Source organism: Pteropus vampyrus, unplaced genomic scaffold (assembly GCF_000151845.1).
Source record: "Pteropus vampyrus isolate Shadow unplaced genomic scaffold, Pvam_2.0 Scaffold107, whole genome shotgun sequence".
In the NCBI taxonomy this organism is placed as follows: Eukaryota; Metazoa; Chordata; class Mammalia; order Chiroptera; family Pteropodidae; genus Pteropus; species Pteropus vampyrus.
Window position 1 is genome coordinate 5,301,970 of NW_011888888.1, and position 10,161 is coordinate 5,312,130.

At 28.5% G+C, this 10,161-nt stretch overlaps 1 pseudogene; it reads left to right on the plus strand.

The window, feature by feature from the left end:
* The first annotated feature begins 5,637 nt into the window (after positions 1 to 5,637).
* LOC111743130 lies at positions 5,638 to 5,756 on the plus strand (annotated as a pseudogene).
* The last annotated feature ends 4,405 nt before the right edge of the window (positions 5,757 to 10,161 follow it).

The following is a 10,161-nucleotide window of genomic DNA, read 5'->3' on the forward strand; positions in this document are numbered from 1 at the left end:
TCAGAATAGGGAGGTTAGGTTCATGTTGAACCAGAAATAGAAAACAACCCATTTTAACTGTTTCTTACATTATTGATGTCATAGCTCAGTCTTAGGCAATGTTACCTGACATAAAATGATTTGACTATGTATTTGTAGAATGTGAAAGAAAGCCCCATGGTCACATACAGGGGTGGAGGGAGGAACTAAGAACTAATTTACTGAGTGACCAGGAGAATATTCATGCTTCATATAATTTTAGGGTTTGACTATATAAAATATATGATTAAAAGATCCAAAGCAGACAATTTTAATAAGCTCCAAAATGAGGTATTTTATCTGTGAAGATTATTTGGTAAAAATTTAGAGCATTAAATGCTAATAGCTTACCAAAGAACATAGGCATCTCAGATTATTTCCTTTTCAATTATTTTACAACTTTTTTTGTGATATCTAACACATATTCAAAGTATTAAAAATAGTACAATAATCCACTAAATGTCCATAACACATTCTCAATAATTGTCACCTTATGCCCAGTTTTGTTTAAACTTCCTTATGCTTAGTCTTCTCCACTAAATTATTCTGAAACAAAAGTCACATAGTCAAATATCCTATCTTTTTACTCATAATAAGGAGTTCTTAATTTTAATGTATTCAGTTTTATAAAAAAATTTTTTATAGTTAAGGTTGTTTTTTAAAAATCTTGTTTAACAAATCTTTCTCTACCCCCAAGTTATTAAAATAGTCTCTTACAGTTTTTCTAAAATTTAATTATTTATTTTGACCATTTCAGTTTACAATTTATCTGGACTTAATTTAAATAAGGAATCATTCCTATTTTGTCTATATACACACCAATTGCCCAATATAATTTATTAAAACTAATCATCCTTTTACCACAGCTCTGTAGTATCAGTTGTTACATAAATCATAGATCCTTATGCTATGGACTATTAGTTGGACTCTTTATCCATTCTCATGTCTAGTTGTCTTCCATAAACCCATACTACACTGTCTTAATTAATGCATTTTATATTAAGTATTTGGGATAGAATAAGTTCTCACATGATTTTTCTTCAAATTTATTGACAAGGTTGTTGATAATATTCTCTTTCTTAGGATTGTGTTTTGAGGGGTTGCAGGACCTAGTGATGTTCTTTTTTCATTTCTGATATTGGTAAAATATGACTTCACTCCTGCTTTTATCAGCCTCCTCTCAGTAATATAATTTTATTATTACTTTTTTTTAAAAAAAAACAACTGTTGACCATACTTTTGCATATTTCCTTTCTACTTCATTAATTTTAGTTATCTTATTTAATTTTTAAAAATCTCGTACATTTTATTTTGCTGTTCTTTTTCTAACTTCAGATGAAATGCAGTTTAAATTATACATAAAGAAAAAATAACTTTTAAGGAAATCAATAATATTTTAAAATAAATCATAAAAATGTGATATTAAAAATCGTGAGATGCAGTTTAAATGGTACTTAGAGAAAAACATATAACCTTCGATTCTATTTTAACTACATCTCACAGTTTTATTATGTAGCATTTTCATTCGTTCATTTAAAAATATTCTCTATTCCCTTAACTTCTAAAGATATAAGAAATATTTTAGATACCTGTTTGATCTCTAGTATAAGAGATCAAAGATAATACTCAGCATGATTTTGACCTACTGAAATCTATTGAGATGTGTTTTACAACCTAATATATGATCAAAATTTGTAAATATTTATGTATTATTTAATCTGAAATTAAATAATTGATGAGTATATTGTTTATATATTCTATATGTCAATATGGATGTTTTTATTTATTATTGCATTTTTTGTGATTTAGATATATTTCATACATTTTCAAATAGTGTATGCTACCTTTATAGTCTCCAATACCCTAATCAAATTTTAAACTTGGTTTTTAGCTCTTGAATTTAAGGCATAATTATTTTACAGTTTGTTTTTGAAAATTTCTGCAGTAATTGTATCCTTGTTTTTGCTTTTGTGGTTTTGTTGCTTCTTGGTTATGGCATCTCATTTTCTCATGTGCCTGGTTATAGTTAATCATGTGTTGTTTTCTGGATTGAAAAATTGTTAGAAATAATTGGAAGCCTACAGAGACAATATTAATTTCCTTCTGCTAGGCAGCCTATACCACTTTAATTCAATTTATGGTTTTCTTTGGATCTTGAATATTCAAATTGTAATGTGATGATTTTGTATAGCTAATGTAAAACTTCTTGACTGTGAAATCAAGCATTGGGAAGAATTTTCTATAACTTATTTAACAAATGGCTATTTTAACTGAGATATCTTTCATTGTGTTAGCTCAGTTTTATAGAAAGCATCATAATAATGTTAGTGAGGGCATGCATATGAATAAATACCTACTTGGCTGTTTTAACTCCACCTGTTTGAAATCAAACAGCATATTTCACACAAACCAATTATTGAAACTAATCATCCTTTTACCACAGCTCTGATCATTGATTTTCTCTTTATTTCCATATTAGCAAAGTTTATGAGGCATTGGGAGTCTATTATTCCGCTATGAAATAGTTATAATTTCCTTTTTCCAGTAATCATCCAAAATTTCTTTACACTCAAGATGTTTCATGCAGAAATATTTTATATATCTACTATAAACTTCATTTTTCCTGATATAAATCTAGGCTTGAGCTTCACCGTCTTCCCCAGAATATATCATGCTCTTCCCAGGCGTAATTCTATGCCTTCGTGTTGCAAAGCTTTTCTTCTCTTTACATAAAAAAATATGTTTTTACAGAACAACATTATTATTTTTCTCCTCTACATAAATAATTTACTGCCTATCTCAACACAAATAAACTTACTTTATTTTCAACCTCAAAGTTAAATAAAATCGTACTCATTTGACAGTCTAATATTTATTTAAATTGTTTTAAGTGTAAATCTTGTCTTCTAGTGAGACTATGCTTTTCAAGGAAACAACTTTGTAAAATATTTTTGTAAACCTTATATGGTGCTATATACATAACAAAATCTTCATGAGTATTCATTTAAATAGAGAAAAATATTCTGTGATAAGAATCAACAAAATTACTAAGAATCTAAACTGAATAATAGTGAAAGGGCCTATAAAAGTGTTTAACATTGATATATTTACCCTGATTCAAAATTAATGACTAACAGGTACAATACATTCTTCTTATTTTGATAATGGGAATTCTAGCACATTAAAGTAACTGCTTCATTTATGTCTTTCATTGCCAAAATATAAGGATAACTCCTGTGGGAGTTCCCAAATATCTTCTATGTTTATGACTAATTCGGACTACTTTAAAATTATATTTCATCACTAAGTACTTACTGTAGTTGTAGTTTTTGTGAAAGAAGTTGGCTGTGTTGTGGTCCCAGGAAACACATGAACTATGACTGTTGTAGTGGCTGACAGCTGACTAGCTTTATCCCCACCTAATTCATCAGTAACTTCAATAAGTAGCTGGAAAGTAAGAGGTTTCTGAATCCTTTGTAATGCATCATACTGGAAATTCTGAGTGGTGGTCAGAGAAAGAGGATCAACACCTAGTCTCTAAAGTGTGAATTGATTATTTGTATTTCCTGAGAACCATGAAGTGATAGAAGTAAAACTACATTATATATTATGTTATTTCTATTGTCTTAAGTTCTTATTTTAAAATGTTTCATAATAATGTTGTCAACCATTATAAAATATCTCACATGAGTATCTTTAAAATAGCATAAAAGTGACTTATTTGAAATTATATGTCTTACCTCCTACAATTGAATAGCTCAGTTATTCCTGTGAAGAATCTTTGTCTGAATCATTGAGCTGAATAAAGGGAATCTTAATACTGGAATAAATCCGAGTTTCCAAATGTGGTGGATTACATGCAGGAGGCTCATCATTTATATTCTATAACACAAGAATAGTGTTTTTTAGATTATGTCTTGAAATCTTGCCATATCTAATAAACTACTTGTTTAATGTTCATTTATCTTTTTTTTTCACCTTCACAATATTGTTCAAACATACTCTTACGATTCAATTTAATTATTTTACATTTAAAGATTGTATTTTACTCTCTCATCATATAAACTTTGTTGTTTGGGGTTATCCAGCAGTATAGTCCATGTTCTATTTTTAATTTTATGAATGCAGAATTAATTTTTAAAAATCTACTTCCTACATACTATTGCTCAGACAATCACTGAGTTTTGGATTTTAAAATTAGACTAAAAATTAAATGTTATTTAATCTAATCACTTTCCTTTAGAATATATATATCATCAATTCTCCTCTTGAAAAATTCCTTGGAAAGGGTTCTCGCTACCTAAAAGAAAGCATATTTCACCATCAGACTGCTTTATTCATTAGAAATACTCATTTCTATTAATCTCAATTTTTGCCTGCTAATTCAACCTGTTCTTCCTAGTTTTTATTCTAAAGAAACTCAAAATCTAATAAGGCATGTGACTTACACTTCAAACATGTAGGAGATTCCAGCAATTAGATTTAACTGTATTATCTCTGGGAATGTTCAGTTCCAAGGTTCTTTGACTCTATATTCCAGTATATAAAGTGTCTGATAAGGTACTTGCTACTATTCTTCTCTCCTTTTCACCTGTAACAGATACTGCTAATCTATCCACTCTTCTGAAGAATGTGAAACAGTCTCAGAGGTAGCATTCAATGTAGACACTACCAACTTATTAGAATGTGATGTTGAAATAAAACCAATTTATGTCCTTGATTTAAGAAAATAAAGTGCCTAATTTCACTTATGCTTTCCTTTCTTTCCTTAGTAATATTTCTTAAACATCCTTGAGCTTCTTCACTTTGAACAGTCAGTTCCTTAGAAGTCACCTGATTGTGCAGAGCAAATTCCACTACCTTTTTATCATCCCTAAAACAATGCAGTTTGGTATGTTGGACTGCCCACTGGAGGCTATAAAGAGTACTTGCTAATGTTTAAAACTTATTTTGCTAATTAACTACTAATTTATTTAAAATTAAAATCTTGATAACCATATTTCCCTGAAAATAAATCATTAGACTCCCTCTCTCCCTCCTGCCATACTCAAAAAAGGGAAAGATAATATCTGTTTTTCACAATTTCTCATAGCTGCTTAAGTAACAATAAATAATAACAAGTAATATTTATTGAATGCATAATATATACTAGACTTTAATTACCTGTATTAATATATATTCAACAATCTAATGAAAAATTTAGTATTGTTACCCAAAATGGAAAGTGAAGAGATAACTCCAAAGCCCAAGCTTTTATCCAGTGTTATACTATTTAATACTGCTTTCTACTTAATCATAATCACAGTTTACACTGTGACAACACTAACCTACTCTGTTATTTGTTCACAGAAAAAGTTTCTTCTCTTTAAAAAATACTCTGAATACTGTTAATTCATTTAAAGAGGGCTTTTTTCTTTAATCTTTTAAACGATGATACAATTTTAAATTATTTCCAGTTCTAAGAAATTAGGGCTTGTGTGTTTTGTAACTCCTTTATAGTAGAGAAGAATTTTTAAATAAAATCCAAAGATTTTCCTTGCTAATCAAATATTTTTAATTAGCCAAATATTTTTAAAATATTTTAAACTGAAACATTGGTTATAAAACACAATGCATTTTGTCTATGGCCATGCTACCCTGAATAAGCCCGATGCCATCTGATCTCAGAAGCTAAGCAGGGTTGGGCCTGGTTAATACTTGGATGGGAAACCACTTAGGAAGACCAGGTGCTGTAGATGTAAAAAATTTTAAAAATAAGGAATTGTAAAGGTCCTTGCAATCTGTAGGGTCAACCAAGGGTCACCTCACCTAAGAAACAAACAAACAAAAACAATACATTTTAAATACAAATAAGTCTACATTTTTATATAAAATGAAAAATCATTGCCCAGTACTCAATCTAAATTTTCATTTTTTTCTATTTTTTTTCATTTTAGTGAAAAGAAAAAATATACACGGTTATATTTTGAAAAAAAGCCTCAGAAAACCAGATATAGAAAAGCTATTGGTGGCACAAACAGAAAAGAACATTATGGAAATGAATTATTAATAATATAGTGAGATGTAAGTAGAAGTTATTGTTATGTCAAAGATATTTTTTCTTATCATAATCTACATTATTGTATATTTTTATATTCTGACTTTTCCCTGGAGTATAATCAATGATTTTAGAGAAATTGTTTTCTTTTTTATCATATTAATATTCAGGTACATTGAAATCCACCCAGCAATATCTAATATTGTAATGTATAATAACACTGTTATTAAGATTTAATATTACCCTTAAGATCCACACTAGGAAGATGATATTCCTTCCATGAAATGAGTGCTTACTAACCTAACATAGAGTAAGCAGAAAGAGTCCTTCAAAGAATCAGCTTGTCTAGACAAGTGGTCTATGAAGTTCTTTTCCTTGGAGAGTGAGACTGCTCAGTTATACTGTAGATACTTCGATGCAAGCTACAGAAAAATTGTCTGTCTGTCTGTTTGTCTGTCTGTCTGTCTATCTTATTGCATAGTACTATCACTGCAGATATAGTTTGAATTTACAAAGAATTGTTTAATAGTTAAAAAGAAAAAGCACTCTGTAGAAACAAGAGCAAGAATCAAATTGTAAGAGCATGACTTAAGTAACTGAGTTGAAACTATTCATGAATTTTCTTATAAAGTGTTTTCCTTTAAAAATTAATTCATTTTATAAATTTAATGAGGAATAAACAAACTTAAATGTTGTAAAGCATTACTTACAATAATAAAGGATAAGAACAAAGAGTTTTCAGATAGTAAGTGTCTAAAAAGCTTTCAAAAAATCTTTCTGTGAGCATTGAAATTTTATTTATTGGTGGCTTCCAAGGTTTAGCTCTTGATCTTATTTTTCAGAGCTGTAATTTTCAAAAATCTTTTTGACATTTTCATTATGTTTTCGGACTCAGTGAATATATTGGAAAGAGAAATTCCTTCTCCTCCAATGTTGTTATGACTGTCCTTTACGCTAGTTCTTAACATCGAGCACAAGGAGACTCTGCCAAGCTCAAATCATCAGCTCCTATTTCTGGGGCTTGGCATTTAATATATTATGCCATTGCTGTTTGTCAGAATTAGTTTTGGCAAAAGACCATAATAATCATGACTAAATGAATCTCCAATTATGGAATAATATAGCACATTTGCTTTTCTAAATATTCCCAACAAAAATATTAAAAGTGTAACTGTTGGATTATGGAAATTTGCTCAGTACATATAAAACCTATAAGGGAGAAGAAAAGTAATTTTTAGTTATTTACACATTTTTAAAACTTAGAATTATTAAACTTCTAAAACGTTAGTAGACAAACAAGGGGCTCTTTTCACTAAGAAAAAAGGGTTAGATAATGCTTTACCTTCCTCTTAACTTGCAACACAAAAATATAAATAATCTAACAGGCTAATACAAGTCATAAGACTATTGCTCATACTTTAGAATTTATTAAATATACTTACTAACTAAATTTCAATAACTAAAAAAAAAATAGCCAATTTACATGAAAAGTTCTTTCAAACCTGTTCCCAAATAAAGACAAATACGTTAAAATTATTTTTAAGTATTGGAAAAAAATTTATTTTCAATTTCTCTCTTGTTCATGAAGAAATCAAAAGTATCTATATTTTTTCTTATTTCCTAATAAATTATTATTCTCAATATAGAAATTAGAATTTTAAATAATATTTATTTTATTTTATATTTTGGAAAGATAATAGATTTTATTCAGTGTAGAAATTGTATCAATTGTTAAAATACAGAAACGGTAAACTTTTGGATCACTCAGGGAGCTATGAATCATTTTCTTAATATCAATTACAGTTAAATAAAAAAATTTTAAGGGGAACTTAATTAAGTAGAATTTCTAATATAGCATATATGCTAACATGGGTATTATGCACTGATTCTGGTTATCCACAACGGAGTAGTATGTATAAAATAATGAAACTAAGAATTTACTCTGCAAAATGGGATTAAGAGCCTTGGTATCTGTAGACAGCAAATCCTCCCACAGAAATATTTAGAGAAAATGTGAGTCTTCAGTATCTAATTTTAAATGATAGCCAATTATTTACATAAATATTCATGGAATTCATAGAGAGACAAATGAGGTTATATATTATCCAAAGTATTTTGAAAATCTTGCTTCACACAGATTGACAAAGTAAATAATAATAATATCTGGAAATGTCAAAGGTCTTTTGAATATAACATTCTACAAATTATATCACATGCAAGGTTATAACAAGTTCTTCAAGTTTTTTAGTCCCTATACATTTACACACCAATAATAATAATAATAAATAATAATAACAATAATAATAATATTTTGAATTTACTAAATGAGGCAAAGTGATTTATAAAGTTTCTACTTCACAAAATGATCAATTTTATTGATGAATCACACTGTATTTTATGTTAATTATTGATTACATTAATTATTTTCAACAAATCTATTAAGAACAAATCTATCTTCAAAAGTGAAGGATAATTTATAGAGATTACAACCACAATCATTTTTACGTTTATACTTACTTATTTGAGATAAATGAATCTTTAAATTTTTGGTTAATATAAACTAGTCTGTTTTTATCTTTGTTGAAATTATTCTTTAAACTAGTCAACTTCTATTATCTACAGAGATATGATGTTTTAGTTTTAACTAGAACTTAATCATCAAAGTTAGTGTATTACAGCGCCTAAAACTAAGGAGTTCGTTTCTATTTGATAAAATAGAATGGGGAACCAAAACAATTAGAGAAAAACTATATGCTAAAACATATGTTAGTTAAAGTTTGGAGACATAATAGATGTAATAGATGAAAGTTTGGAGACATAATAATAATAATAGATGAAAATGCTTTATAGAAAAGATAGGAAGGTAATACAGTTCAGAATTTATGCCTCTATCTCATAGAAATATTATGGCTCATTAACATTTTGAATAATCAGACAAAAAATCCTCTACAAAATTAGTATTTGGTCATACATTATATTAAAAAATGTATATACAATATTCAGTTAATGTAAACCGAAATTATTTTATTAAGTTTGAAAATTAGAAGAAATTTAAAGATTATATCAGAAGTCATTACGTGGTCTACACAGAAAAATCAGTGATGAACTTTAAGAATGCAACTACTCAAACTCCTTCTAACTACTCATGTCTTCTCCACTAAATTTGTGCATATGACACTAAAGTCTTACCATTTCAAAAAACTATTCAACATGTTAAACACACAAAGGGAGATTTTACACATATATATGTTAATAGCTGCTAATATATTTTTTAAAACTCTAAAACTCTAACCTATATTTTAAAGGCATGAGACAGTTGAGCAGAGGGAATGCTTTTGTGCAAAGGCAGGATAAGAGTCTTCTTTCATTTTTCAAAACAAGCAAAGGACAATATTATACTTATTATACCTACAAGTAAGGATAGCTAAAATCTCTGGAAAAGAACGAAAACTAGGATTTGGAGAAGAAAGAGATGCCAGGAACCATCCCAGGTATAGTGGTAGACTATAGATCAAAAAAACTAATTCCCAAGGTCCTAAACTGGACAATAATAGTAGGATTTTTTGTTTGTTTGTTTGTTTTATTTTTGCTTATTTGTTTAATGTAGTATGCTCTGCTCTAAATAAAAAAATCTAATTTAAATGTAATTGCTGTATTGTTTGCAGTTATATATACAATCAATCATGTAAAATTGTCCATTCCCATTCATGTTTATATACTTTTTAAACAATGTACTAGAAATTGCATGAAAACATAATAATATATAGCATTAGTGTCTAATCCTAGGAAGCTAAAATTCTAGCATTGTTTGTATATTGAACCTACAGAAAATAAGTATGCTAAATCACAAGGGACTTTTACAGACTTTAAGAAGACAGGAAGATAGTACTTAGAAAAGAATTCTTACAGAAAGTAGGGAAGATTGTACTACAGAAATTCATTACAGGCCAGAAAAAACAGTGGGTTTTTTTTTGGTTTCTTTTTTTTGGCCATTGTGAATGGTCAGATTCTCCAAGCCATTGTTTTTTTGTTGAGCTCTCCCCATTCCCAATGTGCAGATGCAGGCGGCCACCATATATGAATCTCCATTAACCTGACTAACACAG